Source organism: Polypterus senegalus, chromosome 8, assembly GCF_016835505.1.
Source record: "Polypterus senegalus isolate Bchr_013 chromosome 8, ASM1683550v1, whole genome shotgun sequence".
Lineage (NCBI taxonomy): Eukaryota > Metazoa > Chordata > Cladistia > Polypteriformes > Polypteridae > Polypterus > Polypterus senegalus.
Window position 1 is genome coordinate 175,190,939 of NC_053161.1, and position 15,378 is coordinate 175,206,316.

Below are 15,378 nucleotides of genomic sequence, written 5' to 3' on the forward strand. Positions count from 1 at the left end.
AGGGAAATACAGACCTCTACAGGCTAGACAATGGCACCTTGACTGCTGTTAGGTATCAGAATGAAATCCTTAGACCCATTGTCAGACCCTATGCTGGTTCCTCCTGGTGCACGACAATGCCCGGCCTCATGTGGTGAGAGGATGAAGAAATTGATACCATTGACTAACCTACATGCTCACTCACCTGAACTCAATCCAATAGACATTATGTTTCGGTCCATCTGACGCCACCAGGTTGCACCTCAGACTGTCCAGGGGCTCAGTGATACCCTGGTCCAGATCTGGGAGGAGATCCTCTCGGACACCATCCGTTATCTCTCTAGGATGTTGTCAAGCATGCATAAAAGCACGTGGGAGCCATACAAACTACTGAGTACAATTTGGAGTTGCTGCAAAGAAATTTTGGCAAAATGGACTTGCCTGCTGCATTATTTTTTCTCCTTGATTTTCGAGTTGTCTTTAAATTCAGGCCTCTGTAGGTCGATCATTTTCATTTCCATCCTTTCGTCACTAACAAACACCATATTAGTCCAGATATCCAGCAGAATTTTTTTCCCCAGAGATCTCATGTGTTTTCAAAGTGTTCCTTTAATTTTTTTGAGCAGCTTATTATATACACATACAGTAAATATTTATATAAATATATACTGACACACACTTAATGTCAAGACCTTAGAATAACAAGTTTCTGGCAGTGAGTTATGGTTTTAGAATAGTAAACCTTCACTTATGCAAGCAACAGAAAAAATATTCTAAATGCACAAGCAAACCTGCTTCTACTGTCCCAATAGCAAGGTAAGTCAGTGTTTTGGTGAGCGTTTCAAAACAAATCACACAATGGACGTGTACTAAAAATACATCAGAACAGCAAGAAGAGTAAACATACATTCCATACGCTGTTTATGTTGACATTGACATGTATTTACATGTTGCTGCTACACAAAACATTTTTTCTTGCACAAAATAATTCAGTATTTCTTGTATTATAAATGTGACTCCTAAATAAAGATAAGTAAGACCCTTATTGTTGTAGACTGTTTGGAAGTAAACAGCACAGTCTTGATCAGGATGCTCAGTTTCCAAGCTGTGGGATTACCGGCGAGTCCATCAAAGTGCCGTTTGTAGACGGTGTTGATACAAGAGGAGGCTCTGCTCAAATCTATCAGTTCTAGTTGTGTTAATATGCGAGGTGATTGGTCAGCAAATATTAAAACACTCAGTATTGTCACTACCAAAAACTAAATTTTACTAATAAATATTCAGTATAAATTGTAGAACCATTTCAAGAAATACTTACAATTAACAATAATGATGGGTCAATTGAACTGAAAGAAAAATTAATCTTCTTTGTGAATTCTAACAAACAGATTTAAATCGGGGAATAAACTGAAGTACGCCCACTTCTATATATTATATATAAATAATACGTAATGGGGATAGACATGTTTACTTGTAAAGTTCAAAAAAGAATTAAAACTGTAAAAGGCGGTTATAAAAATTGAAGAAAAAATCCAGATGGCATGAATTGGCGAAAACAGATACAAAGAATGTCATATATACAGAACTTAATCAACAAAGTGTCTTTTATTATTTACAGCAATAGTACACAAGTCTGTTATGCACAGTCAGTTTAACACTCAGAAATATAAAAGGCCAAAGACAAATAAAGCAAGTGACACGTTTAATAGAGGAGGCGCTGAGATGGAATCCCAGGTTGAAAAGCCTCAGTGCTGCTGCCTGTCTTTGTACTCCAAAAGTTGAAGCTCCAGCTTGTCAAACTCTTTGCTCACTTTAAAATAAAATAAAAAAAAAATACTTTTACCAATACTAAAAGTGTATTAATGCATATTTTAAAATTTCACTTGAAACATATATTTACATTTCTATGTATTTAGTTTATATTATTGTCTAAATTCACTACAAGTAAAATGGTATTCTGATTAACAGAATGTTGGTGCTGAAAATGAAAAGAAAGGAACGTCTGCTCCCAACACCACATGACATCCCACTCACCGTCTGCTGGTCCATCAATGAACAGACCTTCTGCTTCTAACTCATGGAGACACTTTCTGTACTCAGAGATTCACTGAAGTCAAATGAGCCTTCAGCATCAGCACATCCAGAATGACGTGAACTCTGTTGATCTTTTCAAAGGTATCTACAGCTCTTGACAGAACTTCATCTTGTAGTTATAGAGGCCATCTGTCAGCTCCTCATCTTCTACTGTATAGAGGTCATTACCCGGTGAACTTCAGGATCGTCATCTTTAATGATCATTATTTGGATGACATCTTTGAGATACAACAGCCTGTTGGAGAAGCAAATACAAGAGTTTGGTACTATAAAGTCATCATAGCTCTCTGCTACTAGATTACAATAATAAAGTTTTACTTGTTATCTGAGCTAAGTTACCAGCAAGTGATCATCTGCTCCATGGCCCTTTATGATGAACTCCAACAGTTTTTCATGTTGAGTCCTCCTGGAGGCCCTGCTGATCTCTGCAGCCTCATAAACCTGAGCCCCTTGATCTCGAGTCAGCGGCCCCCCTGCATCCACACAGCCAGCCTGCTCTCCTACACGGTGGACACACAAATAAATACATTAGACTGTCACATGAAGTGTTTGCCTTGTGCATGCTATCTGGTTTTGGTCTGAACCCTCCCATTTTCTCATAAAAGTGGACACTTTGGAATTCAAACTGTTAAAATTACTATCTCAATAGTTTTTTAGAATACATCAATTATTTCTGAGTATTATGAATAACCCAATTTGGACACTACCAAAAGTAATATGCAAGTCACAGACATGTCATCCTAAGATATAAAGGATATATAAAATACTCTCCATTATTACTGGCACCCCTTGTAAAAATGAGCAGGAACGGTTACAAAAAAAAAATCACCTTGCACTGAAAAAATGAGAAACATCTGACTTTTAATTGAAACAATTTTATTCAGAGAAGCAAAGCCCTCACCAAGAATTACATATTTTTAAAATTTTTATAAGAGGTGTCATTAATAGTGGAGGGCACGTTCGATGAATGCTACAATTAAAGGTATGCCACACATTAAGAAAAATATATAATCAGCGTCTATAAAAGACTGGCAGTAAAATTAAAGGGGGTGGCGCTGCTGCCTCGCAGTTAGGAGACCCGGGTTTGCTTCCCGGGTCCTCCCTGCATGGAATTTGCATGTTCTCTCCTTGTCTGCATGGGTTTCCTCCCACAGTCCAAAAACATGCAGGTTAGGTGCATTGGCGATTCTAAATTGTCCCTAGTTTGTGGGTGCGCGCGCCCTGCCTGGGGATTGTTTCCTGCCTTGCGCCCTCTGTTGGGTGGGATTAGCTCCAGCAGACCTCCGTGACCCTGTAGTTAGGATATAGCGGGTTGTATAATGGATGGATGGAAAATCAAAGGGTTCCTCTATAGTCAGATAAACAGTAGGCTACTAGCATACGCCGCATAATTATGATGGGTGAACACTTCCTGAAAGGCACAGATGTCCAAACGGGCTGGGTCTGAGGATACGACTGTAAGTGAATGAAAAGATGGAACTTTGTAGAAAGCAACATACAAATTGTCCGTGACTGAAAACTGGAGGACCGCCGCCGCACCCGCACCCGCACCTCCCAGAGCGAGGGACGGGGCTGGACGTCGACCGCTCGGGGGTCGCTGTACTATTTAGCAGGAGGGAGTCTCGCTCGTTATCGGAATTAACCAGACAAATCGCTCCACCAAGTAAGAACGGCCATGCACCACCATCCACAGAATCGAGATAAAGCTATCAATCGGTCAATCCACTCTGTATCCGGGCCGGGTGAGGTTTCCCGTGTTGAGTCAAATTAAGCCGCAGGCTCCAATCCTGGTGGTGCCCTTCCGTTAGTTCCTTTAAGTATTAGCTTTGCAGCCATACTCCCACCCCGGAATCCAAAGACTTTGGTTTCCCGGTTGGCTGCCCGGACGGTCATGGGAATAACGCCGCCGGATCGCCAGTAGGCATCGTTTATCGTCGGAACCACGACGGGATCTGATCGTCTTCGAACCTCCGACTTTCGTTCTTGATTAATGAAAACGTTCTTGGCAAATGCTTTCGCTCTCGCGCGAATTGTTGGTGGGCGGGGCTCCGTCTTGCTTGCCACGGACTTAGAGATATATATAAGAGAGAGAGAGTACCGACAGAGGATAAGTGAAAAAGTATTGAAATCCAAAACACAAATGTAAAGTTTCATAAAGGTTACAGTTCATATTCAAATTCCATCAACGTGTCTACTCCACAGTCTACTGAACCAGCAGGGATGTCCTAGGAATAGATGGAAAGAAAAAAAAAGACACGTGAAAGTCAAACACTACAAGTGAATTACAAGTTTAAGAAATGGGTGTTTGGATGTTAATGAAAAATCATGTTAATGAAAAATCAGGTAAATTTCAATTTCCAGAAAATATTCTTGTAGCAAGCTGGCTGAAAGGAAAAAATATATAAATGTCACTTGTAATTAAACTGAAAGGCTCCGTTAACATCGCGACTGTCAGTCTGACTCACGTATAATTTAGTGGCGCACTGCCCACTGCAGGAAAGTCTTCAACAGTTTAGATATGGCAGGCATCATCTGCACAAAACTACCATGAAATTCTATTAAAATTGACGGTACAAAAACAAAACATCACAGATTTGGTATTACAATTTAGACACATTACTCCAATAACGAACTAAACTGAAAAGAAAAAAGGTAATATCGTGCACCACTGTAGTCAGTCTGAACTTTATCAAAAGCCTACTTCACGACAGAATAACCGATCAAGCGTTTCCTAGATGTTTGTAAACGTGTTTTTTTCGTTTTCCAGGCATAGTCAAGGAGTTCTTGTGAAACTCGCCTTGTGGAATTTAAAGAGTTGCCAGTACCGTTGAGTGCCGATCCACTTCAAGCCTGAATATAAATCAATTATTGCAGCGAAAGTGAATATTAATATAAACGTAAAGGTTCACAGTACAAACATAACCATGCAAAACAAAGTTATTACAAATACGAAAAAAACTGCAACTTTCAAACGTTTTCATTTCGTAGCACACTTACTTGCATTGTCAAAAATACAAGCAATTAGTTTCGTCGCTTCTTCTTCTTTTATCTAATGAAGTTTCATCGCCGCAGATACTTTTTTTTTTATCTCCTTTCGTTTAATGGACTTTCATCGTTTAGTACAACGGCAGGTTATTTAAGAGGAACCTCAAAGAGGTAGGGATCACGAACTGTGAAACGTTTGAGTAAAGTTGCACTTGATAGACAACTTGAAACACTGATAATTGGACAGGTGAGTTTTTGATTGTCATAGAGTAACAATAATCTTATTCGTTGAAATTCTGAATTAGCCAATACTATCCACTTGCATTTACAGTTATCCCGCCTTCAGATCCGCCCATAATGTTTCCGGTCTGCAACAATACCCTTCTCGCCAAGCATCGTATGTGACGTCAACAATAGAGAAGAAAACAAAACTGGCGTGCACGTGCGTTTCGTGTCTTTTACTTGTGAGCAGTGAACTGGAGAAGTGGAACGAGACGGCTGAGTCTCGCACACACAACAGCATGTTACCCAGAGGCAGAAGGTAAGTGATTCGAGTTTGGATTCTTAATTTTACTGATGTGGATTTTGTTTCTATCTTTTAACTTATCTCCGATTTATGGTACGCTACGCTACTCTACAGAGTGTTAAAGATTGTTCTCGACTGCATTTCTGTGTGTCCTTCGGTACTCGCCATTCATTGTTTTCTGTATACGACTCGCGCCACTTCGTGTTGCCGAGATTTGATTCTACTTCGCCATCCTTAGCCGTATCTTCTGTCCGTGTTCTGTCGGATCCCCGAATTCTTTGAGCTTGAGGAGAAGGCAATTTCATAGTCAAACCACGCTTTGCTTTTTTTAGAGACGTAAGTAAAACGCCCACCGCAACACACGGTTAAATTAAAGAGACACTCGTGAGGGCAGTGCACCAGTTCAGCCATTGTGTTCCAACGCGCACACAACCTCCTCCGATCAGTATCTAAGAACAAATCTGACCAAAAAAGAGCCGTTTGGGGTACCTTGATTAAAGGTGGGACTGAAAAATGAGAACAATTAGCCAACTTAAACCTCCTTGTGTTTCCGTTTACAACGGCACAAATACTCAAACGATTACCTGGCAAGCACTTTTACGATAATTTTTTTTTAATAAATCCCACAATCACCCGAACATCTCTTAAGAGAGACAATTACGTTTTATTCCTATGGAGTTTAGACCTAATTTTCCATTGAGTTACGAGCTCGGGTGTACAGGTATTTAAATTCTTCTGACTATTTGTGCGAGACCTGTAGTGTAGGATCGTTTACTTTTTATTAAAAAAATGTACACATGCCAAGAATATAGAACATGATAATTGATATAAAAAATATAAGGCATACGGTTCTTAGTTTTTAATACACAGGGTAAAACCGGAGAAACTTACACATAGAAAATTGAATACAAAACTTAGAATAAGTTAAGAATTCTTAACAGAGCAGTTGATTTAGTAAATGGTTTGTTTTTGTTGAGATTACAAACCTATGAGTGTAGTTGAGTTTATTTATTAATAGATTGGTTCATACCCACTTTATTCTACTAATGATGGTATCCATCTCTTACATGTGCTAGTATTTGGTAGGATGCCGATTCAAATCTCTTTACTGCCAGATGGACACTTGAGCGAGGCCCTTAACCCGAAAATGTCTTCAGGGGCTCTTGCTGTATAATGGCCGACCTCACACTCTGTCCCATAAAGGTCATGCGGGAGACAATATCGCTTTGGGATTAATACAGTGTACCAAATCTTAAAAAAATACATTCAGTATATCTTGTAGTTAGTTATTAACTGAGTTAATGGATGTATTATCAACAGGTAATTGTATTCATGCTGAATAATGGACTTCTCCAAAAATAGCGGTCTAACACTCAACTACATTTACTTTTATTTATTTGGCTGATTCTTTGATTCAAGGTGACAAAATATTTATGATAAAATTGGTTATGTTTCTTTTTTGGTTAAAAATTTACCTGTAGGATAGAATGTTCAGCCCTTTACCGAACATACAAGTATCTCTTTCGTCATAGGGACTTGTTGCATTGTGTTGGAGGACCAGTTGCAGGACCGTACTGAACAGGGGGTTGCCAACAAGGGTTGCAAGCTGTTTTGTCATGTTGTTGGTGTGACAACACGCTCTACCAGTGCTTGCTTCCCAGCCTGAACTGACCTGATTTCTTCTCAGGCTCTGTTAGATTGTATGGGAAGCATCTGCAAATCTGCCAGGTCTCTCCACAGATGTTCTGTGGGGTTTAAGCGTGGTCTTTAGCTGAACTACTTTTGGACACTTGGAAACTTGCCCCAAAGCCAGCGTATCATTGTCTTTGTGGTATACTTTGTCATTATCATACTGAAAGGAAAGCCACCTACCCAGTCTGAGGTGGTGTGTACACTGGAGCAGGTTTTGCTCAAGGTTATCTCTGTATTTGACTGCATTCATTCTTTCTTCCATTCTCACCACTTTTTCCATCCCTGCTTCTGAAGAGCACCCTATAGCATGATGCTGCCACCACCATGTTTCAATGATGATGAGCTCTGCCAGAGACGGTGTTTTTTGAGTTTTGCCCAAATAGTTCAAATTCTGTCTCATGCAACCAGAGTATCTTTTTCTTCATGTTCTCGGAGTCCTTTAAATGTCATTTGGCAAACTCCAAGTGGTTAATTATATGCCTTTTACTCAACTGTGACTTCCATCTCGCCACTCTACCATAAATGCCTGATTGATGGAGTGCTGCGAAGATGTTTGTTCTTCTAATTGGTTCTCCCAACTTCTGAAGCTCTGTTACAACAACCATTTGGTTTTTGATCACCTTCATGACCAATGCCTATCTTGGAGTGTTGCTCTGTTTGGCTGGACTGTACATTCCAGGTGAAATCATGGTGTTGCCAGTCTTCTTCCATTTCACAATTATTTAGGCCAGAGTATACATGGAAATGTCCACAGCTTTTGAAATGTTTTTTATCCCCTTGTCCTTATCTATGTCTGACCACAATTTGATTGCAGAGTTCTACAGAGAGTTTGTTGGAGATCTTGGCTTAGGTTTCATTGTGCCGTGCAGTTTGAATTGTGGGTCCTTGCATACACAGGTACACGTGTGCTTTACTTAACGATGTCAAATCAAGTCAGTTTGTCACAGGTGGACTCTAATGAGGTTCTAGACACATCTCAAGAAGAATGAAAGCAAATAGGATGCACCTGAACACAATCTGAAGAGCTACAACAAAGTATCAATACTTCTACTGTTGAAATGAGAGAATACAGTTTTTAAACTTTTCTGAAAATGTATTATCATGCTGTCATTGTGGGTTATTACGTGTACGTTGATTGTGGTGTAAAATGTATCTGTTTAAAATTAAACCTACAACACAATCAAGTGTGCAGAAAATGAAAAGTCTCTGAATACTTGATGAAGCCTCCATACTGTTTATCCATATAGTATCCATCCAGTATCCAACCCACTATATCCTAGCTACAGGGTCACTGGGGTCTGCTGGAGCCAATATACGGTTTTTGTAAACTGCTTAATCCAGTTTAAACGGCATACATTTCCATGCATTGAGTGGGATTGGAATTTTTTTTTTCTCTCTCCCTAATCCTATTCCACTGTACTGCACAATTTTATATCTTTTGGTGCTAAAATTGGTAATGCCTGATAATGAGTATTAAAGAAGTTATTAACAATTTGAAGTCTGTGTTACTGCCACACAGGTCCAGTAGTGCGAGTTTAAACCTCATCCTGTTTACTTCCCATGTGCAGTTTTCATGTGGGCCCTGTTTCTGCCTTTATTAATAATAATAATATTTATTCTCCCATGGTCTAAAGATGCATTGACAAATCTAACTTAGCTTTGTAAGGTAGTGTTAGATCGATGCTGAGTCTTTTGACTTTGGTATCAATACCAGCTTTCAGACTGCAGTATTTGTACCGAGTTGGTAAATAACGGCCATCTCTACATACCACCTGACCTCTCTCCTCTTATCAAGATCCTCTTTGAGTAGAATATTCATGAAGGTTAGTAATTGGTTTCTACTTATCTGGTTTCTCCTCTTAGGGTTACCCATAGTAGATTGGTCTTGTTTTAGCCTGTGGGATCTTCTCTCCACTGATAATTTGAAATAAAGAGTACTGTGTTACTGTCGGCATGCTATGAACGGTCAATCTTTACATAAACCTTAACAGAGAGGGTGTTGTGAAATGACATTCACGTGACTTCAGATCTAAGTGATTAAGTTTTATTGAAGATAATTCCTGTTCTTTTTACAGAGAAAATGAAAAAGCTGATGTTTTCTGGAACATCTCAATGGATATGAAACAGGAGAACTGTGATGTGGACAGAAATATCATGGATATTAAGGAGGAGGATGACTGTGAGTTGGAGTCCATCTACCTTAAACAGGAATGTCTGAGCATCAAGGAGGAGAGCAGTGAACTGCAGGCAGTTGGCATTAAAGATCAACCTGAAGAGAAGTCTGTCAGTATTGAGGCACACAACCATACAAATCTGGACAGTGTAAAAGAAGAAAACCTTCATGGTGGGTGTCAAGATGGAGTGGTGACCAGGTTAGACTCTTCTCAAAGCAGACACTGTTCATCTCCAGAGGCTTCTGTCAATGTGAAGACTGAATCATTACAGTCTAAACCAAAGAGGACTAAGAAAACTACATCTGTTAGAGTTCAGGAAAATCGGCAACCATCTATGGATAAGTCTGGAAAAAGTAAGTGCAAAATAAAAAATGGGCAAGTTTTACGGTTGGGGTTTATGGGCTTGAAAGGTCTGGTCTTGCGGTTTTTATGGGAAATACCGTTTTATTGTGTGATTAAATGTAGTTTGAGATTTCCTCAATGTTTATGTAAGGTTTAGCAATTTTTCATGCAAAAGTCCTAAATATGTCCTTGGTAAAGACTGCTATACAAATATACAGCTGCAAAAGAAGGTTGTGAATCTTTTGGAATTCCCCAGATATCTGCTTTAATTCATCTTAACAATGTGGTCCTATTTTCAGCTATGCTCCAAATACAGACCACCACAGTTGTCCTAAGCTAATAACTCACAAACAATCGGATGACTTTTTGTCAGTCCTGAACATTTACAGCCCACTCTGTGACACCCTTTTTTTACAGACTGGTTGACCCTTCTTTAATGGTAATGGCCTCCACCAGACTTGATGTGGCTGCTGATCAGCCTTGAATTTTTTAATCCATACCTTCTCTCCAATCCTTTTAGGTTACTATTTATTCCTTTTTTTATTAATTTTATTGTAATTATTTCATACAAATAGATCAATTTTTACAAACAAAATAGGATTTAAAACAAATCGACCCTCACCCCTGAGAGAAAGCATGGCCAACAGAGTAATACATAACGCTTGTAAGCATATCTAAATTGATGAGTTTAATAGGGCAATAGAGATGAATGGAGAAGAAAAAGAAATGCGGAGAGAGTTGCTTCTTTTTCTAAAATATTATTGATTAGATCCTGCCAGGTTTTGAGAAAGTTCTGTACAGATCCTCTAACTGAGAATTTAGTTTTTTTCCAATTTCAAATTGTAGTGAATAAGGCTATATAGTGCCCGACCTGGCACAGACTCGCACAGAGGCACGTGTAAAAGGAACACAAAACTTTTATTTTTCTTCTTCAGCTGGAGGGCACGTCTTCCCTGTGAACCCTCCAGCCACAACACAGTCCCAAAGCAATTAAGTCACAAACTACACTCTTCCTCTGGCACCACCACTCCTTCCGGGCAACCTCATCCTCTTCCTCCTGATACTGGCCCGGAGTGGTGGCTGCTGGTTCCTTTTATGGCCTTCCTGGAAGTGCTCCTGGTGCTTGCTCACCTGTTTCCAATTGCACTCCCGGGTTGGGCCGAAGGTTAGACCAGGTGGGCCCAGCGATCCATGCCGCTCCCCCTGGCAGCCACCCCAGATCCCCACAGGGTTGTGGAGAACTCCATCTCCCATGGAACCCTGTGGAAAACTAAGGCACCATCATCAACCAGGGAGGCTTCCACTAAGGAGGTACTGAGGAGCCCATGGTTTCTCCCCCCGGAACATAAGCAGAAGGGGCGTCCCGGCTGGGCAGGGGACACTGCGGCCACATAGTATAAAACATTGGTTTCCTACTGACTTAAGAGGAGAGTCAGGATTCTTCCAATTTAGCAAAATAAGTCTGTGTGCCAAAAGTGTAGCGAATGCAATCACAGTTTGTCCTTCTCCACTTCAAAGCCATCTGGATGAACACCCAAGGCAGCTGTTAGTGGATTAGGAGCGATTGTGACACCAAGGCTGTCTGAGAGGTAATTATAAATTTTGGTCCAGAATGATGTTAGTTTGGTGCAGGCCCAAAACATGTGACCTAGTGAGGCTGGGACTTCATTGCAGTGTTTGCAGGTTGGATCATGCCCTGGAAACATTTTGGAGAGTTTTAGGTGAGACAGATGTGTTCGATATATAATTTTCAGTTGTATAATTGTATGCTTTGCGCATATGGAGCTCGAGTGAATTCTCTACATTGCTACTTTCCACTCCTTTTTTGATATATTGATTAAGAGATCTTTTTCTCAGTGTCCTCTTGGATCTTTGAAAGGGAGGTACTGTAAAATAATTTCGTATATTGCAGAAATGGTGTCTTAAGTCCTCAAAATTGAGCAATATTTTTTCCACCATTTTGAGGAGAGTGCGAGATGAGGAAAATCAGGCAGGTTCTGTTTAACAAAGTTCCTTATTTGACTATAATGAAAGAAATGTGTAGCTGGCAAGTTAAATTTGGAATGTAATTGTTCATGGAATGCAAAGATGTTGTCTATATAATGATCTCTAAGCAATTTATTTCCAAATATTAAAACTGCATATGTTTGTGAAAGTTGAAAGAGGTGGTTCTCTTGCAGAGGTGCCACAGATAAGCTTCTCCATCTTAAAATGCTTTCTATATTGGTTCCATATTCTGAGTGAGTGAAGCACAATTGGGTTATTAGTATATTGCCGATAACTTGCATTTATTGGGGCACAAAGCAGGAAATATAAAGAAGTACTGCAGGATTTTACTTCTAATGCGGACCAGGCCTGTGTATGTTCATCTGTTTGTGTCCAGGTTTTTATAGCTTGTATGTTTGCTGCCCATTAATAAAACTGAAAGTTAGGGTAGAGTCATGCAACCTGCTGCCTTAGGTCTTTGTAGGGTCGTTCTTTAGATATGTCGATATTTTGAGTTCCAAATAAATAAGGTTATGGTTAAATCTAATTGCTGAAAAATTTTATTTATTGATGTATATTGGAATGTTTTGAAATTTTAAAAAGAAGCTTAGGAACATGGCTGGGCGGTATACCGGTTCATGCCAAAAAACGTTATGATATGGATTTTTCTTATACCAGAACAGTGGTTTAAATAGCCTAAACAACGTTCGTTACATGGTGCAGCGGGCAACTGTTTAAGGGCGAACCTTTTCACTGCTGCACCGCTAAACAGGAATGCAGCAGAGTACATGCGTTAGTAGAGGTATTGAGTAGTGAAAATAGACAGAGAAAAGTTCGGATGTGGACCATTATGTTCAAATGTGTAAATACTGTTTCTATTCTACTGGATAATACTGCAAGCCCATTTTTTTTTTTTCTTCTTCAATACTGTTTAATTTATCTGGTTACTGTGTAATATTGTGACGATGCCATCTCATTGAGAAATCTCATTGAAGCCAGTGGATGGTGGAAAGTGCTTTTGTTAAAAACAGTCAAAAGTAAAACCAAACTGTCCATTGTGCAGTGTTCAGAAAAATACAGTACCCAAATAAAGAGCAAATCCATAAAACCAGTGAAACGTGGGGATAAAATCCATAATAAATAAATCCATTAAAATAGAGGTTAAAATGCAGTCTCCTCTCCAGATTGCATCACACCACCTTCTGTCTCCACGGTTCATCCTTTGCAGTACAAACTGCTTCTTGCCCACTTCTGTCTTGGCTGCCGCCACACTGCGATCAGCTGCTGGTTTGCTACTTCTGCATCTCGCTCAGCGCTTCGAACATTTAAAAGCGTGTACAGCAGATGTCCTACTCTGTCTTTTATTCTCAGCCCTGGGTGTTGTTTAATATCTTGGCACAAAATCTCGTCTCACAGGACGTGAGATCTTATTTTTTTTATCTTATAATTTTAAAAATGAAATAAGAATCTTGAAATCTACCAACATCACATAAAATGTTCGATAAATTCTGAAAAGCATGCCACCAAACATATATATGTAGATTTTAAAATAAAACTGACTTAAAGCATGCCAGAAAATTGTTGCATTTTTAGGTTTAGGATTTTATATATAGAGAGTAGATTTGGATAGAAATATGAATAACAAGCTGGTTACGTTTTCAGATGATAACAAGATGGGTGGATTGGCAGATAATCAAGAATCTGTTGAATTATTATACAGAGACTTGGACAGCATACAGGCTTGGGCAGATTTGTGGAAGAAAAAAATTAATGTAACAAAATGTAAAAGTATTACACATAGGAAGTGAGTGTCTGGTTTGAATACACAATGGGAGGTCTGAAAATTCTAAGTACACTTGATGAGATGAATTTAGGAGTCATAGTGAACTCATCTCTATCAACTTCCAGACAGTGTTCAGAGGCCATTAAGAAAGTGAACAGAATATCAGTTTTTATAGCGCCTTGATGTGTGGAGTACAAGTCACAGGAGGTTCTGTTGAAGCCTTATAACACACTGGTGAAGCCTCATCTGGAGTCCTGTGTGTAGTTTTGGTCTTCAGTTTACAAAAAATACAAAGCAGTGCTGGAAAAAGTCCAGAGGAAAGATAATTCTAGGGGTGAGAGGTAGAATTATCAAAAAAGAGTAAATGAGTTCAACCTTTTCAGTTTAAGCAAATAGAGATTAAGAGGAGGCATGAGTATTTAACATCATTAAAGTAATTAGAGCAGTGGAGCCTGGCTGTTACTTTAAAAAGAGTTCAACAAGAACATGAGGACACAGTTGGAGGCTTGTTAAGGGATAATTCCACATAAAGATCTCTAGTGGACTAAAAACCCCAGCTAAGATTAACACTGTCGATAAGATGGTGATTTATTTATTTTTTCATTTGGGATCCCAGGAACGCACCCGACTCTCACACGCTCCCTCGCAGAGAAAAAAAGGAACCGGTAATAGAAATTAAAGAATATTAAATGAAAATGATCCTATCCCAGTTCCCCTTATGGCAATAAACAAAAATTCAAAAATAACAAACCACTAACAAAAACCACACACGGTGAAGTCCATGGTAACAGCAACTGATGAAATGAAATGATGGCGGTAGGTAAGCCAGAGATCAGCACGCTGTATATGAATGTAAAGGTCAGTCCTACGGGTATTTCCTGATGGACGTCAATGGGATCAGGAGCGCTCCTTTCTTTGCAGGATGACAATAAATCCTCAAAGTCCTCATGCAGCAGGAAGACACCAGACAGTACATTAACTCAAAACAGAAGACAATCTCCAGGACAAAACATGAAAATATAAGTAGCAAAACGGGAAGAAAAACAGTCGGGCAACTCCAGATACCAAATACAAGACTTTTTGTCCTCTGTTGAACTGGCCTCCTTTCAAATGTTGTGCCTGCCTCCTTGTCCCCAGCAGCCCCTGCACCTTCAGCAGACGACCAATCAGAGCCACTGCTGGGAGTTGAATTTTCATTCCCCAGTAGCACCGCTACATATTGAAGAGTTTTTCTTCACATAGAAAACAGCTAACATTACCAGGTAGTGTAGGACTTTTAGGGACTTTGAAAACTCAAACTGATGTTCTTCTAGAGAGGTTAGGTGGATCAGATTGGCAAGCGTTGTTGGGCTGAATTGCCTGTTCTCATTAGATTTTTTTTGTAATATTTTATATTTCTATTTAATCAAAGAAAAATAATTTTATATGGCTGTGATTTTTGTCCACCTTTCCTTTCTCTGTATGTTATTGTTGCTGTCTCTGGCTGTTAGACTGATATCAAGGTGACTCACGCACACTCAATTTAATAAACTGAATAATACCCCGAGGCTACCAGCTACAACACAAGCCTGTAAGATGATCGATCTTCTCCCATTGCTTAACAGTCAGAGATGTGCTGTTGTCATGTAATTCGGCCCCCTTTTTACTCCACACCCACCTTTGCACATTGTGGCCAACAAGTTCTGCTTTGACTTCATCAGTCCACAGGACTTGTTTGTAAAATGCATCGGGCTTGTTTAGAAGTTCATCTGTAAACTTCTGATGCTGAATTTTATGGTGAGGACACAGGAGAAGTTTTCTTCTGATGGCTGTTTCAT

General features: G+C 39.6%; 1 pseudogene; it reads left to right on the forward strand.

Annotated features, from left to right (window-relative positions):
• Positions 1–5,535: 5,535 nt before the first annotated feature.
• Positions 5,536–15,378, forward strand: part of LOC120534718 — a 278,943-nt pseudogene continuing 269,100 nt past the window's right edge.